Here is a 15,119-nt window from a genome sequence, read left to right on the forward strand (position 1 = left end):
CTGCCTCTCCTCCTTGAGGCCCTCCATATGAGCCTCCTTGATCCGCTCCAACAACGGAGTGATCACTGTCATCCTCATACACAGATCTCTGATAGGGGCCGTCGACAACTTGCGGCTCAGGGCGTCGGCCACCACATTGGCCTTCCCTGGATGATAAAGGATCTCACAATCATAGTCCTTCAGCACGTCCAACCATCTCCTCTGCCTCATGTTCAAACTCGGCTGATCCATAAGATATCGCAAACTCTTGTGATCCGTGTATATAGTACAGCGGACCCCATAAAGGTAATGTCTCCAAATCTTGAGGGCAAATACAACTGCCCCCAGCTCCAAGTCGTGGGTAGGATAATTAGCCTCGTGAGGCTTCAACTGTCTCGAGGCATAAGCTACCACATGGCCTCGCTGCATCAATACTGCTCCCATACCTGTGATCGAAGCATCACAATAGACTACGAAGTCCTCTACTCCCTCTGGCAAGGTAAGGATCGGAGCCTCGCACAATCTCTGTCTGAGAGTCTCGAACGCCGCCTGCTGCTCAAGCCCCCAACGAAAAACCACCGACTTCTTGGTTAGTCGGGTGAGCGGCACTGCTATCTTGGAGAAGTCCTGAATAAATCTCCGATAATACCCTACCAGCCCTAGGAAGCTCCGAATCTCAGATGGAGACCTCGGGACCTCCCACTGCATCACGGCCTCAATCTTGGCCGGATCTACCAAAATACCCTTCTGGTTGACGAGATGACCAAGAAACTGCACCTCGCGCAACCAGAACTCACACTTGGAGAACTTTGCGAAAAGGCTCTCCCTCCTCAAAGTCTCCAACACCTCCCGCAGGTGCTCCTCGTGCTGCCCCTGTGTCTTGGAATATACCAAGATGTCATCTATGAATACTATCACCGACCGATCCAGCATCGGTCTGCACACGCGGTTCATGAGATCCATGAACGCGACTGGGGCATTGGTGAGCCCAAATGGCATCACCACGAACTCATAATGACCATACCGGGTCCTGAAAGCAGTCTTCTGTACATCCTCATCTCTAACCCTCATCTGATGATAACCGGAGCGTAGATCGATCTTGGAGAACCAAGACGCTCCCTGAAGCTGATCAAACAAGTCATCTATCCTCGGAAGTGGGTAACGGTTCTTCACCGTTACTTTGTTCAACTCCCGATAATCAATGCACATACGATGCGACCCATCCTTCTTCCTCACAAATAAGATCGGCGCTCCCCAAGGCGAACTGCTCGGCCGAATGAAACCCTTGTCTAACAGCTCCTGAAGCTGTGTAGACAACTCCTGCATCTCAGGGGGAGCAAGTCGATACGGTGCTTTGGCTATCGGAGCCGCACCAGGAACTAGGTCGATCCTGAACTCAACCTGCCTCTCTGGAGGTATCCCCGGCAAATCCTCGGGAAACACATCCGGGTAGTCACGAACAATAGGAATATCATCAATCGTCGTCTTGCCCTTCTCCCGGGCATCCAAGATGTAAGCTACAAAACCGGCGCAACCCTACTGAACATAGCGCCTCGCCCTTGCGGCAGAACAAAAGGTCGGTCCTCGCTGGGGCCTCTCGCCCTGAATCACTATCTATCCCCCACTGGGAGTGCGAACCCTCACTAGCTGAAGCTCACAATCAATCACCGCCCCATTGGGGCTTAGCCAATCCATGCCCACAATAACTTTATCCCCACGCAGGGGAATAGGAACCAGGTCCACTGAAAACTGCTCATCAAATATCTGAAGGGAACACCCTCTATGTACTCTGCCGACCCTCACGGTCCTATCATCTGCTATCTCAACCTCTAATGGACAATCCAGCTCCCCTGGAGCTCTGCTAAATCTCTTGCTAAGCGCAAGCGATACAAATGATCGGGTAGCCCCCGAATCGAACAATACCAAAGCAGAGATGCCGTTCACCGAGAACGACCCTAAATAAAACATATCATCAAGTAATATTCAAACGATATAATAACAATTAAAAGATGGAGGAAAGATACATACCCGCCACCACATCAGGAGTCGCTCGCGCCTCCTCTGCTGTCATCTGAAATGCCCTGCTCTTCGCCACTGGCGCATCAGATCGGCCCTGCCGGCCATCCGTAATCCTCAAGGTGGCAGGGGCAGGTGCAACCACCTTCCCTGCTGCAGCTAAACTGGGACACTGGGACTTTTTATGTCCCCTCTGATTGCACTGAAAGCAAATCAGATCTGATGCTGTAACCGTAGTAGCAGGGGCCGTACAATCCCTACTCAAATGCCCAGTCCGACCGCACTTGTAGCAGCCAGAACTCCCTGCCTTGCATGCCCCCTCGTGCAATCTCCCACACTTGCCACACCGACCGTGGCTCTGCTGACCCCTGGACCTGTGATCTGAAACCTTGGGCTTTTTGCCCACACTACCTGAACCCGAAACCGCCTCCGGTTTCCTCTCCTTCTCCATCTCGAGATCAATCACCCTCTCTCTGGCTCTAGCAATCATGTCGTCCAGCGTTTTACAACTGGACCGGCTCACAGACATGCGGATGTCACTCCGCAACATCTCATGATAACGGGCCTTCTTCATCTCCTCATCGGCTGCATACTGTGGAACAAGAAGGGCCCTCTCCCTGAACTTGGCGGTGATCTCCGCCACTATCTCGGTAGTCTGGGTAAGGTCCTGGAACTCCCTAGCTAACTGCTGCACCTCAATGACCGGTGCAAACTCCGCCCTGAACCTGGTAGAGAAATCAGCCCAGGTCATGGCATCTAATGCCGCATCATCCCCGATGGCATGTCCGACCTCCTCCCACCAATCCTGTGCCCTGTCCTTCAGAAGACAGGACGCCAATCTGACCTTGTCCCCCTCGGGACACCTGCTAGTGCGGAAAGCGTTGGCCACATCCGCCAACCATCTAGTACTCGCTATGGGGTCCCGCGCCCCATGATAGTCTGGAGCCCCGCATGCCCTGAACTCCCTGAATGTAAGTGTGCGCGACCCCATCACGGCCGCCATCTCAGCACGGAAAGTACTCAATCTCTCATCCATCAGCTCTAAAATACCCTCCTTGATCGAACCGAAGATCACAGGAGTCTGCTCCAGTATGATGCGGGTAACCTCAGAAGAAAGGAACTCTCTAGTCTGCTCATCCATCTGCCCGACCTCCGGGCCTGATCCCGATCCTGATCCCCCTCCGGCATCTGAGCTGCCGACTGCTGGTCTCGGACGCAAAACTACCATTCTGAAACATATCATAACAACATCAGAACACTGAAATATCTCAAGGGATCATGACACTGCTACTAGCTTCCTGGTCTTGTCTTGGCCTTCCTTGATTCGAGTACGGATCCTCTGCTTTCAGTAGTACGGGCCCATACTACCTTCCACATCTATCCGTACTTTCCTCAAGAACTGCCTTGACTCCACCAAGTCACTTCTACTACTGCGATTCTCTGCTACTCTCATCCTAGGCTTGCCCTAGGGAAACCTCAAGCTCAACACGACTGGTCCTCAGCTGCTGTAGGTCTCCTCATAATGCCAGTTAGCCACCACCTAAACACCATCACATGTGATGAGGATCAGATAATCCTTCAAGTAAAAGATCCGTCCCTACAACGGTTGGACTCAAACAAGAGCTGCGCAATAGGGCCAGTTCCAGCACTCTGGGATTATTCAAACCTGATCACATGTGGTGTTACGTGTTCACATAATGGCTAACTCCCATTACTCAGAACCCCACCAAGCACGAAGCAAGCAACATTCGGATAAGGGAAACAGACTCAGGCCAAACTATTCTCATAACAAGAAATTGCACTAGCATAGGATGCTAAGCTTCCACTAACAGGCATAACCTAATCAGGCTATCCTACTGCTGTCTACTCAGTACTAGCATGCAATACTCATAAAGTTGTAACACATAAGCAGGCACATAAGGCATTCTCCTAGATCCTTAGTCCTATACTAGCATGCTGTTCTACTGAAACTGAAACTGAACAATTAACTTGTATGGGTAATTTGGGAGTACTTACTTGAGCTCGGCTGACCGCATGCACACACCTCTATCTTGTTAAAAACAATTCTTTCTTTCTAAGTGCTTTCAAAATTCTTTTTGGTAAAACATTTTTATTTTACTAAAATCTTTTATTTCCCTTAGTTTGAGTTCAGATACACCCGGAAGTGTATCCGAATCCCTCAAACCAGGGCTCTGATACCAACTTGAAACGACCCAAAAATACGACCCAAAAATTTCGTTTTTCAATATAATCAAAACCATAATATGAGTATCATAACATAAAAAAAAAACATACGTGATATATCCCAAATCATAATAAAATACTGTGCGGAAAACGGTATCATACTATATCAAATCCAAAACAACTAAAACCATCCCCAGGATAAAAGCTAAGCTGTGGTGTGTGCGATGCTATCACCCCGAGCTCTTCCCTTTGCTTGCGGAAGTACCTGAAACCAAAACTGAAACTGTAAGCACGAAGCTTAGTGAGCTCCCCCAAACTACCACATACCATAAAATAACATATAAACACATATTGGGCCTTGCCCACTGCATCGGGCCGAAGCCCGGAAACTGCATCGGACCGAAGTCCGGAACTGACTGGGACCTTGTCCCCTGCATCGCACCGAAGTCCGGAACTAACTGCATCGGACCGAAGTCCGGAACTGACTGGGACCTTGTCCCCTGCATCGGACCGAAGTCTGGAACTAACTGCATCGGACCAAAGTCCGGAACTAACTGCATCGGACCGAAGTCCGGAACCGACTGGGACCTTGTCCCCTGCATCGGACCGAAGTCCGGAACTGACCGACTGAACATGGCATAGCATAACACATTAACTAGCATGAACACATATACGGCATACTACATCGGGCCGTAGCCCGGAACACATAACACTTAACGCATAAAACATAGCACACAAATCATGTTCGAGCCACGAAGGCATCAAACATACTAGCTACTGCAACGGACCTAAATCCGGAAACTACTGCTGACTGAACGGGCCGGCATTGTGGCCTTAGACTCGTTCCTACTGGAAGGAAACTCACCTCGTAAGCTGGCTGCTGAGTGTGTGGCTCGGGAAGCTAACGGCTGCTGCTCCTGAATCTCCTCGGCTACAAGTCCATAAACACACTCAATCAAATGCTAAACACTGCACTTGTGGTAAAATGATTCTTTTACCCTTGGTCAAAATCAACTCTCTTTTGGGCTGACTCGCCGAGTTGGGCCGCCCAACTCGCCGAGTCCTACTCTCACTTCTCAGTTCTACACGCTGCTACTCGTCGAGTGTGGCATCGACTCGACGAGTACCCACTTGATCCAAGAACTCAGACAATCTTCATCCGACTCGCCGAGCCGTATGAACAAACTCGACGGGTTGTTCTTGTTCTTAAGAAGATTGCCTTGGACTCGCCGAGTTGTATGAACAACTCGCCGAGTCCCTCCATCACTGAGTCTACCCTCAACTCACTGAGTCCACTCTCTAACTCACTGGATCCACTCGACACTGATAAAAATGAAGGAATCGGGAACTCGCGACCCAACTCGCCGAGTCGTTCGCCGCCATGCAACTGATTTTTACTTGATTTTGTTTGAATCCAACACATACAATTGATAGATCTGAGTCCAATAAGCTGATTTACCACGTAAAGTTTCCAACTTTACGTGTACAACCTCATGAATAAGGGAAATAAGGCTAAAAGATGCACAAAATGGGTAGATCTATGGTTAATATGCAAAGTAACTCCAAAAAGGCAGTAGATCTGGGCTCTACAACACCCAATCATTCAGATCTGAAGATATCTCGACTTATTAAGGCATTCATGCAAACATAAGGCTTGGAACAAGCATCAACTAGATCCTAGGAGAGCTCTAATGGAGGTTTAAAGCATATAACAAGAGGGGAAATCCGAAAATACCTCAAATAACTCAGATTTGCCCTTGGATCTTTGCACTACAACTCTTCTCCTTGCTCCTTTCTTCTTCTCCTTCTTCACACCTTCACAAAATGGCACAAAAACACTTATAAGCTCTCAAGGTGGATTAGGGTTCTTTCTCACAGTGTTCTCAGGGTGAGGGAGGCGAGAATGGGGCTATAAGGTGACTTAAATAGTGGGCAACCCGGGGGTTTAGGGTTTCACCCAGACAGATGGACTCGCCGAGTCCCCGGCTCACGCGTGCTCGAAGTCGCGACCCTACTCGGCGAGTTAGGCTATGAACTCGCCGAGTCTCTCATGCAAAACTTACAACAATTACCAATGAATTAACATACCGGGAACGGGTCGTTACAAAAACTGCCCATTCTTTCCAAGGCATTTGTTTGACCAGAACTACACTTCAAACCTGTAACAGAAGACTGGAAGAAGGATGATAGTGAGGCTACCAAGAGATGTTAATGTTAGAGTAAACAAAATCAAATAAATCAAAGGTGTTGATTGCAAGAAGGCTGGCACTGAAAGTTGCCAAGAAATCTAACCAAAAAAAAAAAAAAAAAAAAAAAAAAAAAAAAAAAAAAAAACTAAGTTTATGAAAAGCCTAACATACACCAAAATCCAACCAAGCACAATGATTGTAATTATACTGGAATTGGAATTACCTCCAAATCCTTGTGCTTCTTGATTCTAATGAATAGGATTTTGTTCATTCCTCTTCCTGGAAATGAAATAGAACCGACAGATTCCACACACCTGACCAAGTGGCTGATACCACTCTAAATCTTGATTTGAAGTAAGCTTTGTTGTCTGGGTTTACTGAAAAGTAATTTGCTATTAGAGAACAAAATTTGCAACTATAGAACAATAATAAATAAAAAACGCAAAAGAATATTAAAAAAAACTTACAACCAGAAGTTTGAAGTGTCCAAATCTTCATTAAACCTGCAACGAAACGAAACGAAGAAAAAATATGTGAAATATGAAATCAACAACTATAAGTATACTTGACTGGGTGAAGTTGAATCCATAACGATGGAGTGTGCGTAGGGTTTGTGGAGGCCATATATTTGGCAACAAAGCATATAATCGAAGAGCAATTGAAAGAAATTGAGATAATCACCGCCTTTTGTTTCCGGTGAGAAGCATAAACTAGCGGTGGTAAACATCGAACATACCTGATTCAGTGGAGAAAATCCGTTCTTAAGCTCACTCAAATCCTCAACATGCAGTACTCCACTTCCACCAAGACCTTGGTAGACCGAATGCTAAAAATTAGGGCTTATTAGGATGTTGCTACGTCGCCTATAAACAACACAAATTCCAAATACCATCAGAAGTTGTGAAGAATCAAAAGTAGAGAATGCAGAAGAAACAAAATGAAAAAGCCACCATTTCCTCACTTAATCAGGTCCGACCGATGATAGGAGCGATGGTACAGAGAGGTGGAGATCAATATTAAGGATGAGAAACGAGAAATATCTGGAAAGCATGAAAGAGGGTAAAGCGAAAAAAATGACCATGTGTGGGAAGTTAGCGGTGGAGACATCGATATTAGATGAAAAGGCGGTGGAAGAAGAAGATTGGGATGAAACGGAAGGAGATGGGTAGATGGAGCAATGGTATTGGAAGTTTGAGTCAGTCCATCGTGGGTGGAGGACACATTGCAAGGTACACTACCGACATCGTAACTGATGTGGTAACCCATAAACAGTAACTGTGGTCGGGTAAAATTCAACCCATAGGAACAAATCAGGGTAGAAAATGAAAATATCTAAACTTATAGATCAATTCTTCCAACCCTAACGAATGCAAGTACATGGACCAAAAGAGACAAATAAGATGCATATTTACTGTTCCTATTCTTCATAACTTTATATATATATATATATATATATATATATATATATATATATATATATATATATATATATATATATATATATATAATAATAATAATAATAATAATAATAATAATAATAATAATAATAATAATAATAATAATAATAATAAGTAATAACAAAATTACTTATACTATAATAATTAGTAAATTGAATTAGTGTGTGTTTATATATATATATATATATATATATATATATATATATATATATATATATATATATATATCATTATAAAAAGAAAGAATTAAACAATTAATAATAATAATAATAATAATAATAATAGAAATATTTTTACAATATTAATATAAAAACATTTGAGTTATTTCTGAAAAACAATTTCGTTGGAAATCCGTCTGTGATTACCGACGGAATACCAACTACGGAATACCAACTGATGGCCCAAGTCAAGTATTTTGTTTACATTCCGTCGGTAATCACCAACGAATTTTCGACGGAATTTATTTCTGTCGCTATTTTGTCGCAATTCCATCACTAAAATTAGGGTTTTTATGGTTTCCACAATTCATTTGCAATTTCGTCACTAATTTCCGACAGAAATATTCAGTCACTAGTTTCTGTAAGAATTCACTCAGTTTTCTATAGAGACAACCATGATATAATTCTAGTGATTAAGTTGTGATTGAATGTTGTACAACAAACCTTATGCCATGACCCCGACCACAAAATAGACCGTCAATAGTGATGTGGAAGCTACCATCATTGATTCTGATACAATCATCCCCTAAACAATAAATATAAAATAGTGTTAGAAACAATGCTTAAAAATATTAAATGCAAGAAATATATAAAAACATATACTATATAACTTTATTATTTTTTTTTAATTTTGTTTCATTACATATACTAAATGCATAATTATAATGTACGTGAAGTTTTTTTCTCATTAAGATTATATATGTTGAAAGAATTACTCAAGTATACCATTCATCGGCTTGTAAATGATTTTCGTACGATGTGCGTTTATGAAAACAACAATGATATAATGATGCTGCAATTAATAAATAAATCAGGAAAAATAGGTTGTTGTTATCTAATGCATCTAATCTTAATTAAATAGATATATACTTGCGCAATAAGAAATTTGTACCGGTCCCAATGTGTCCACGAATGACATTAACACCGCTTGAATCAGATATGTCAAAGTCGTCCGTGTTAGGACTCTCTTTGGGTGCGGTTATGCTGATGTTAGAGATGATGACTCCATTGGAAGCATGAATTGATATATGATTTTTTCGGCTAGTGATAGAGGTTACACTGGTGAGGTGAAGGCCATTGCAATGGTGAAATCCTAGAGCATAAAAGAAAAAAAAATAAACCCATTATATGTGATCAAAAAATAACTTAATTTGTTTTAAATGTTGCACAACGGGATTACGTACTATGGGGTTATTTTCACAAGTGCTAGTCTGAAATACATAAACTAATAAAAAGGTTTGAAACTTAAGAAATAGGGCTTAATTATAATGGATTTTGACTTGTTTGTTTATTATATCTTATGATCATTACATTTTCCTTTGTTGTTATTACAATACTAGCTAGACTCCAATATAACAAATCTATCAAAATATAAGCTCGTACGTAATCTGAATGAAAAACAGTTTCCACGATTATATATAATTGGATTGATTCGTTAAAGTATTTTGTTGAAATAAAAATAAGATCCATGCATATATCTAAATAATAAATAGTTGGATGAAAATATATTGTTGTTTTATGCATTGTTATAAAAAGATGTCATCACCTGTTTGCAAGAGTCCCACCAACTAGACAACCCTTGACCATCAAATCATTCGGATCCAGTTATAACAAGATTATCAAAGTGTTGAAAGTTAAGCCAAGTATCGATGTTATTAATCCACTTGTTCTGCGGTGGTGCTAGAAGAGTCCCTACGACCTGAAAATCCCTTGAATTCTTTAGTAACGAATTAATTTTATTTTCTTGGCAATCACATCATTCAACCTCACTGTAAGTGTAATAACTTTTGTCGTTAAAAAGGTAAATAATTATTTATTAACTAATACTAATAGTTACGATAAATAGTAATTATTAATAATTATTATATTATTTTAATTAAAATATAATTAATTATTTAAGTACTAGTAATATTATAAGTAACTAGGGAAGATGCCCATGCTCCTCAGGGATCGTAAATGGTTTTGTTTTCCGTTTCATAGTATAAACGGAATGCAGTTATTGCAACCAAACATGCAATGGAATGAAATATCATATTACAATTATGCTTGATTTCATGAACCAGAGAAACCCTAGAAGTAGGGGTGTCAATTTATGACACGCCACGACAAAAATACACGACACGAAACGAAATCAGGACGAAATCAAAATTCGAATTCGTTTTCGTGTCGTGTTCGTGTTAAGTTTAAAAAACACAATGTCGTGTCGTGTCGTGTTCGTGTTTACAAATCCACACGAAATTAACACGATTGAGCATGTATTTGTCGTGTTTTCGTGTTTGTCGTTTTTATCGTGTTATATATGATTAAATATGAATTAAATAAAATAATAGTTATGTAATATTATCTTTGTCGTGTCGTGTCGTGTTGTCGTTTTTTAATTAGTTCGTTTTCGTGTTAGTGAAAAAAAACACGACATCGTGTTGTGTCGTGTTCGTGTTACAAAAAACCTTGTCGTGTCGTGTCGTGTCAGACAAAAACACGACACGACGGCCCGATTTGACAGGCCTACCTAGAAGCATAAAAGGACAGATGAGTATAAATCAAACATTACTTTCTGATCACATGTTCCAGTTAGTTGATGGATAGTGAATCCAACAATATCAGCCCATGTTAGACAATCTGCAAGATGGATAAAATACATTATACAAAATTCATCTGGAGTTAATAGGAACAAACATGATATGCAACCATAATAGTTGGTGCGACCATGTTATTTATCTTTTATACAAAATAAGTTCTGTTGCAAATTGTGAAAATACTTTCTAAATGTTAACCCACTAAAAGCCTGAAAAAGAAATTAGGAAAAAAGTCATATAATATATGAATTACTTTCGATAGACATAATTTTTTTTTAGTATTGAAAAAGCAATTTCACAATTTGTAGTTAGAAATCGGTTCATTGGCGGTCATTTTGTTTAAAGGGTAATAAATTGGAGTCATTCCTTTAATGAACCAGATCATCTAGGTCATTGTTGTGATTTTCTCTAAGGGGTATTTTGGTCCTTTTAGAATCATAAAAGAAAAAAAAGAATAAAATAGAAGAATAGGATCGAATTCCTTCTATAATCTCTATAGATAGTGAAAAGTGAAAACCCATGGATTCCATGTGCTCTTTTTAATTTTAATGGACCAGACTTCACTTACATATTTGAAATAGGGTCTTGAATCTAGCTCGAATTGGTATGATAGACCCTAGAGCGGCGGTGATGTCTATGGTTCGGTCTTATTCATCCCATACTAATCTTCATCCCAATATTTTCCCTATGAACTGCCTTAGGAATATTTACAGCAAGGTATGATGTTTTTGCTCCCCTAACAATCCCCTCCATTTTTTGTCCCTTCCAAAATTATCCCTACAAATTTCATATCTTCATCAAACAAATAACCGTCATGGGATTCTTTTGCTGATGATCTGCATGAAAACAAAACAGATAATGTGATTATTTTTGTAGTTTGATTAACTACAAATTATGTAATGGTTTAAACCGAACTTCTGTTGGGAATGAGCTTCTATAACCTAAAATTAAGTATCATAATTTGCACATACATCTCAAAGTTTATTGACGAAAACCTTTTTGTACATGGATTGGATGAAGCACTTCAACTTTTGAAAAACACCACCAACAACTTCCTGTTTAGTGAGGAAAACAACCATTGAAAAGTCGTCTGTCAAATGTTACAATGTATAATCGAGGTTCTACCCACAATTGTACAACTATCAATAAAAAACCAAAACCAGAATCACCATTAACATTCATTGAATACACATGAAAGACTTTTCTATCTACAATCATACATTCAAGCAATGGTTCAAATGGGTATTCTTATGCTAAATGGCGAGATGAAAACTACCAAAAGAAATAAACTAATATGCTTTAGACAACCGTATATCTAAATAATTGAATAAATTAATGCAACTTGATAAATATGACAAACCTAGTTGATGGTCTGTAGTCAACCCTACATCTACCAACCCTACATCTACCATAAAGTGTCAAAAAATAAAAAAAGTAAAATTGTCATTTTACAGTTAGTTAATGGTAATGAGGAAAAAGAAAATAATAATAATAATAAATAATAAACTATGAAAAAAGTTAAAAAGAAATTAAAATTGTGATTTATGCAATTAATATTGAATAATAATTTGAAATTAAATGAAATGATGTTAAGCTTTTCTTTATACGGTCTAATCTTGGCTCGATATAGTGAGGGGAGTAAAAGAATTGTCCCTTTCACCCTGTCAACATGATCAAAACCATTTTTAATATAAGACGAGAAAGTAGATTAAATACCCTAGAAAGCTTTATTATAAAACTTCTAGAAAGCAAGAAAAATTATGTATTATTTCACTTAAATGCCATTGTGTTTTCCCAATGCTTCGTCATATTGGATTCCAACCTAGAAACCAGGTCTAATTTTTTTTATCCTACCTACAACCTCACATATCTCTGTGAACTATATTACTACAAAAAGTAAATACAAAACATCAATTTGCTTGAGATCATGATAAAGGGCAAATAAGTAATTTCAACATGTGAATATTGATCATCAAATGGTAACAAAGTCAATGGACTTGGTTACAAATAAACGAAGGGTATTTTACTTTGTTGTTTGCAAGAAGATCTTTCAAATAATTATCACCTACCTGTAACACATTGAAAAAAAAAAGTCAAAAGTCAAACCAACAACATAACAACACTAATAATTCTATTATCTAACACAATTTTCCTTTTTTGAACTTTATTTCTATTTTTTTTATAAAATACAACCTTTACCTGAACAAATGATGTTAACCTTTTCTTTATACGGTCTAATCTTGGCTCGATATAGTGAGGGGAGTAAAAGAATTGTCCCTTTCATCCTATCAACATGACCAAAACCATTTTTAATATTAGACGAGAAAGTAGATTAAATACCCTAGAAAGCTTTATTATAAAACTTCTAGAAAGCAAGAAAAATTATGTATTATTTCACTTAAATGCCATTGTGTTTTCCCAATGCTTCGTCATATTGGATTCCAACCTAGAAACCAGGTCTAATTTTTTCTATCCTACCTACAACCTCACATATCTCTGTGAACTATATTACTACAAAAAATAAATACAAAACATCAATTTGCTTGAGATCATGATAAAGGGCAAATAAGTAATTTCAACACGTGAATATTGATCATCAAATGGTAACAAAGTCAATGGACTTGGTTACAAATAAACGAAGGGTATTTTACCTTGTTGTTTGCAAGAAGATCTTTCAAATAATTATCACCTACCTGTAACACATTGAAAAAAAAGTCAAAAGTCAAACCAACAACATAACAACACTAATAATTCTATTATCTAACACAATTTTCCTTTTTTGAACTTTATTTATATTTTTTTTATATAAAATACAACCTTTACCTGAACAAAACTACTATACTTCATCGTAAATTGTTTATTTTTCGACCAATGAAGTATCCTCTAGCTACCCATAAGTGTAATTTTTACAAATAAATAAGAAAAAACTGACTGTGCATCTTTCTTTTATCATAAATCCATAAACATAAACCAAATATTTTCATTTAGAGGTATTCATATTTACCTGCATATATACTATCTTTTGTTGAATTAGGCTTTGATAGTAGAACAATAGGCTTTGCAATAGGAGTTTCAACTGAAATCAACATCAAACACATTTAATAAAATAACAAAACTCATACTAAAAAAAATGCCCAAAATCATAAAATACTAGGAAGCAATTTATTATACCCATTATGCCCCCTATAATCAACCTAGTCAAAGATAGGATAATAAACAAAAGAATCAACCCAATGAATGGATTTTTGGAAATGGAAACCGATGAAAGGTATGGAGAATAGAATAGGGGAGATGGGTAATGTAACTGTAATAAAATTATAAACACAAAAATTGATGATAACTTGCTTTCTTATAGACCCACCAACTTTTGATTTTTCTGGAGATGACACTTGCTTTGAAGCACGTATCCATGGATCTTGTCACATATTTGTAAAACTATTTTTGATTTCACATTTTACATATTTGAAGAAATATTCATCAAACAGAAACTAATCCTAAAATTGACATGTAAATACTAATGTCCATAGTTGATACTAGCAATGTTTAACACCTATAGAAATCATCTAGGGCTACTTTTGCAGAAATTTTTAACTAAGAATGTAGTGTAAATCATAAATGCAGCATAAAACATACCTTCAAGATTGATATATGGCAAAAAATAAGAAGTTTTAGGGAAGATAATTGCAAAATCACAGCACCATCAACACTAACTACTGCCCTTCTTCTTAACCGTGGTCGAATATGCATGGGTGTGTCTCCTGATTGCAATATGAGACCAATCATTGAGAAATCTCAAACAAAAGTTTTAGTACAAACCAAACCTGAAAACATGAAACAAAAACAGAATTGACAATCACAATTCACAACACCGGTCACAATTCACAACACCATTGGCTATAGTAAGGTTGGGGAACTATTCAAACCCTAAAGAGAAACAAAAGTAAACATAGTGATGAACATAAGGTATTACCGTCTCCACTGCTTCATTCGTTGGTCACCAGCGATGCTTGGGACTGATCTATCTACCTTCCAAGGCTTACCTCTCTTACAAATCCAAACTGCCTTATAGAAACCGTCGTTTTCCCCATCGACAAAGACGTCCTTATTCTTGGTGAATAGTATTGGTATTGTCGGGTTCAACACCAGTGGTTTAGAGCCGCAATGGATTTCAATCGACGGCAACAACAGTCGCTCACCCTGAAGATCCCAGACCTTCAATGTCGAAGTAACTTCTCTCGGGCGACGATGGAGGCGAGAATAGTGTTGGGATACAAAGGGAACTGTGGACAAGGATATCTCTAGGCGACAATGGAGGCGACAATAGTGGTGGTTCGACGCCAGATTTACGGATGAAGAAAGTTATTCCCGAAAAACTGGCATAAGAAGAAAAAGAGACTGTGATGAGGAAGAACAGTGATTGAAAGAGTGAAGGTGGTGGAAACGGTGGGAAGAATAGAGAGAGATGATGAAGGATATCTTTGGAATTAACAGACAATAAAG

General features: G+C 39.1%; 1 long non-coding RNA gene across 1 annotated transcript; it reads right to left on the reverse strand.

Annotated features, from left to right (window-relative positions):
* Window positions 1-5,932: 5,932 nt before the first annotated feature.
* On the reverse strand, window positions 5,933-8,565 carry LOC145034082 (uncharacterized). Its single transcript, XR_013677874.1, has 6 exons — window positions 8,488-8,565; window positions 7,105-7,231; window positions 6,836-6,871; window positions 6,592-6,745; window positions 6,268-6,351; window positions 5,933-5,994 (listed from the first exon to the last, which is right to left on the reverse strand). It is a non-coding gene; the product is annotated as an uncharacterized LOC145034082 (long non-coding RNA).
* Window positions 8,566-15,119: the final 6,554 nt, after the last annotated feature.

Source organism: Lactuca saligna, chromosome 3, assembly GCF_052625555.1.
Source record: "Lactuca saligna cultivar CGN05327 chromosome 3, ASM5262555v1, whole genome shotgun sequence".
Taxonomy (NCBI): Eukaryota; Viridiplantae; Streptophyta; class Magnoliopsida; order Asterales; family Asteraceae; genus Lactuca; species Lactuca saligna.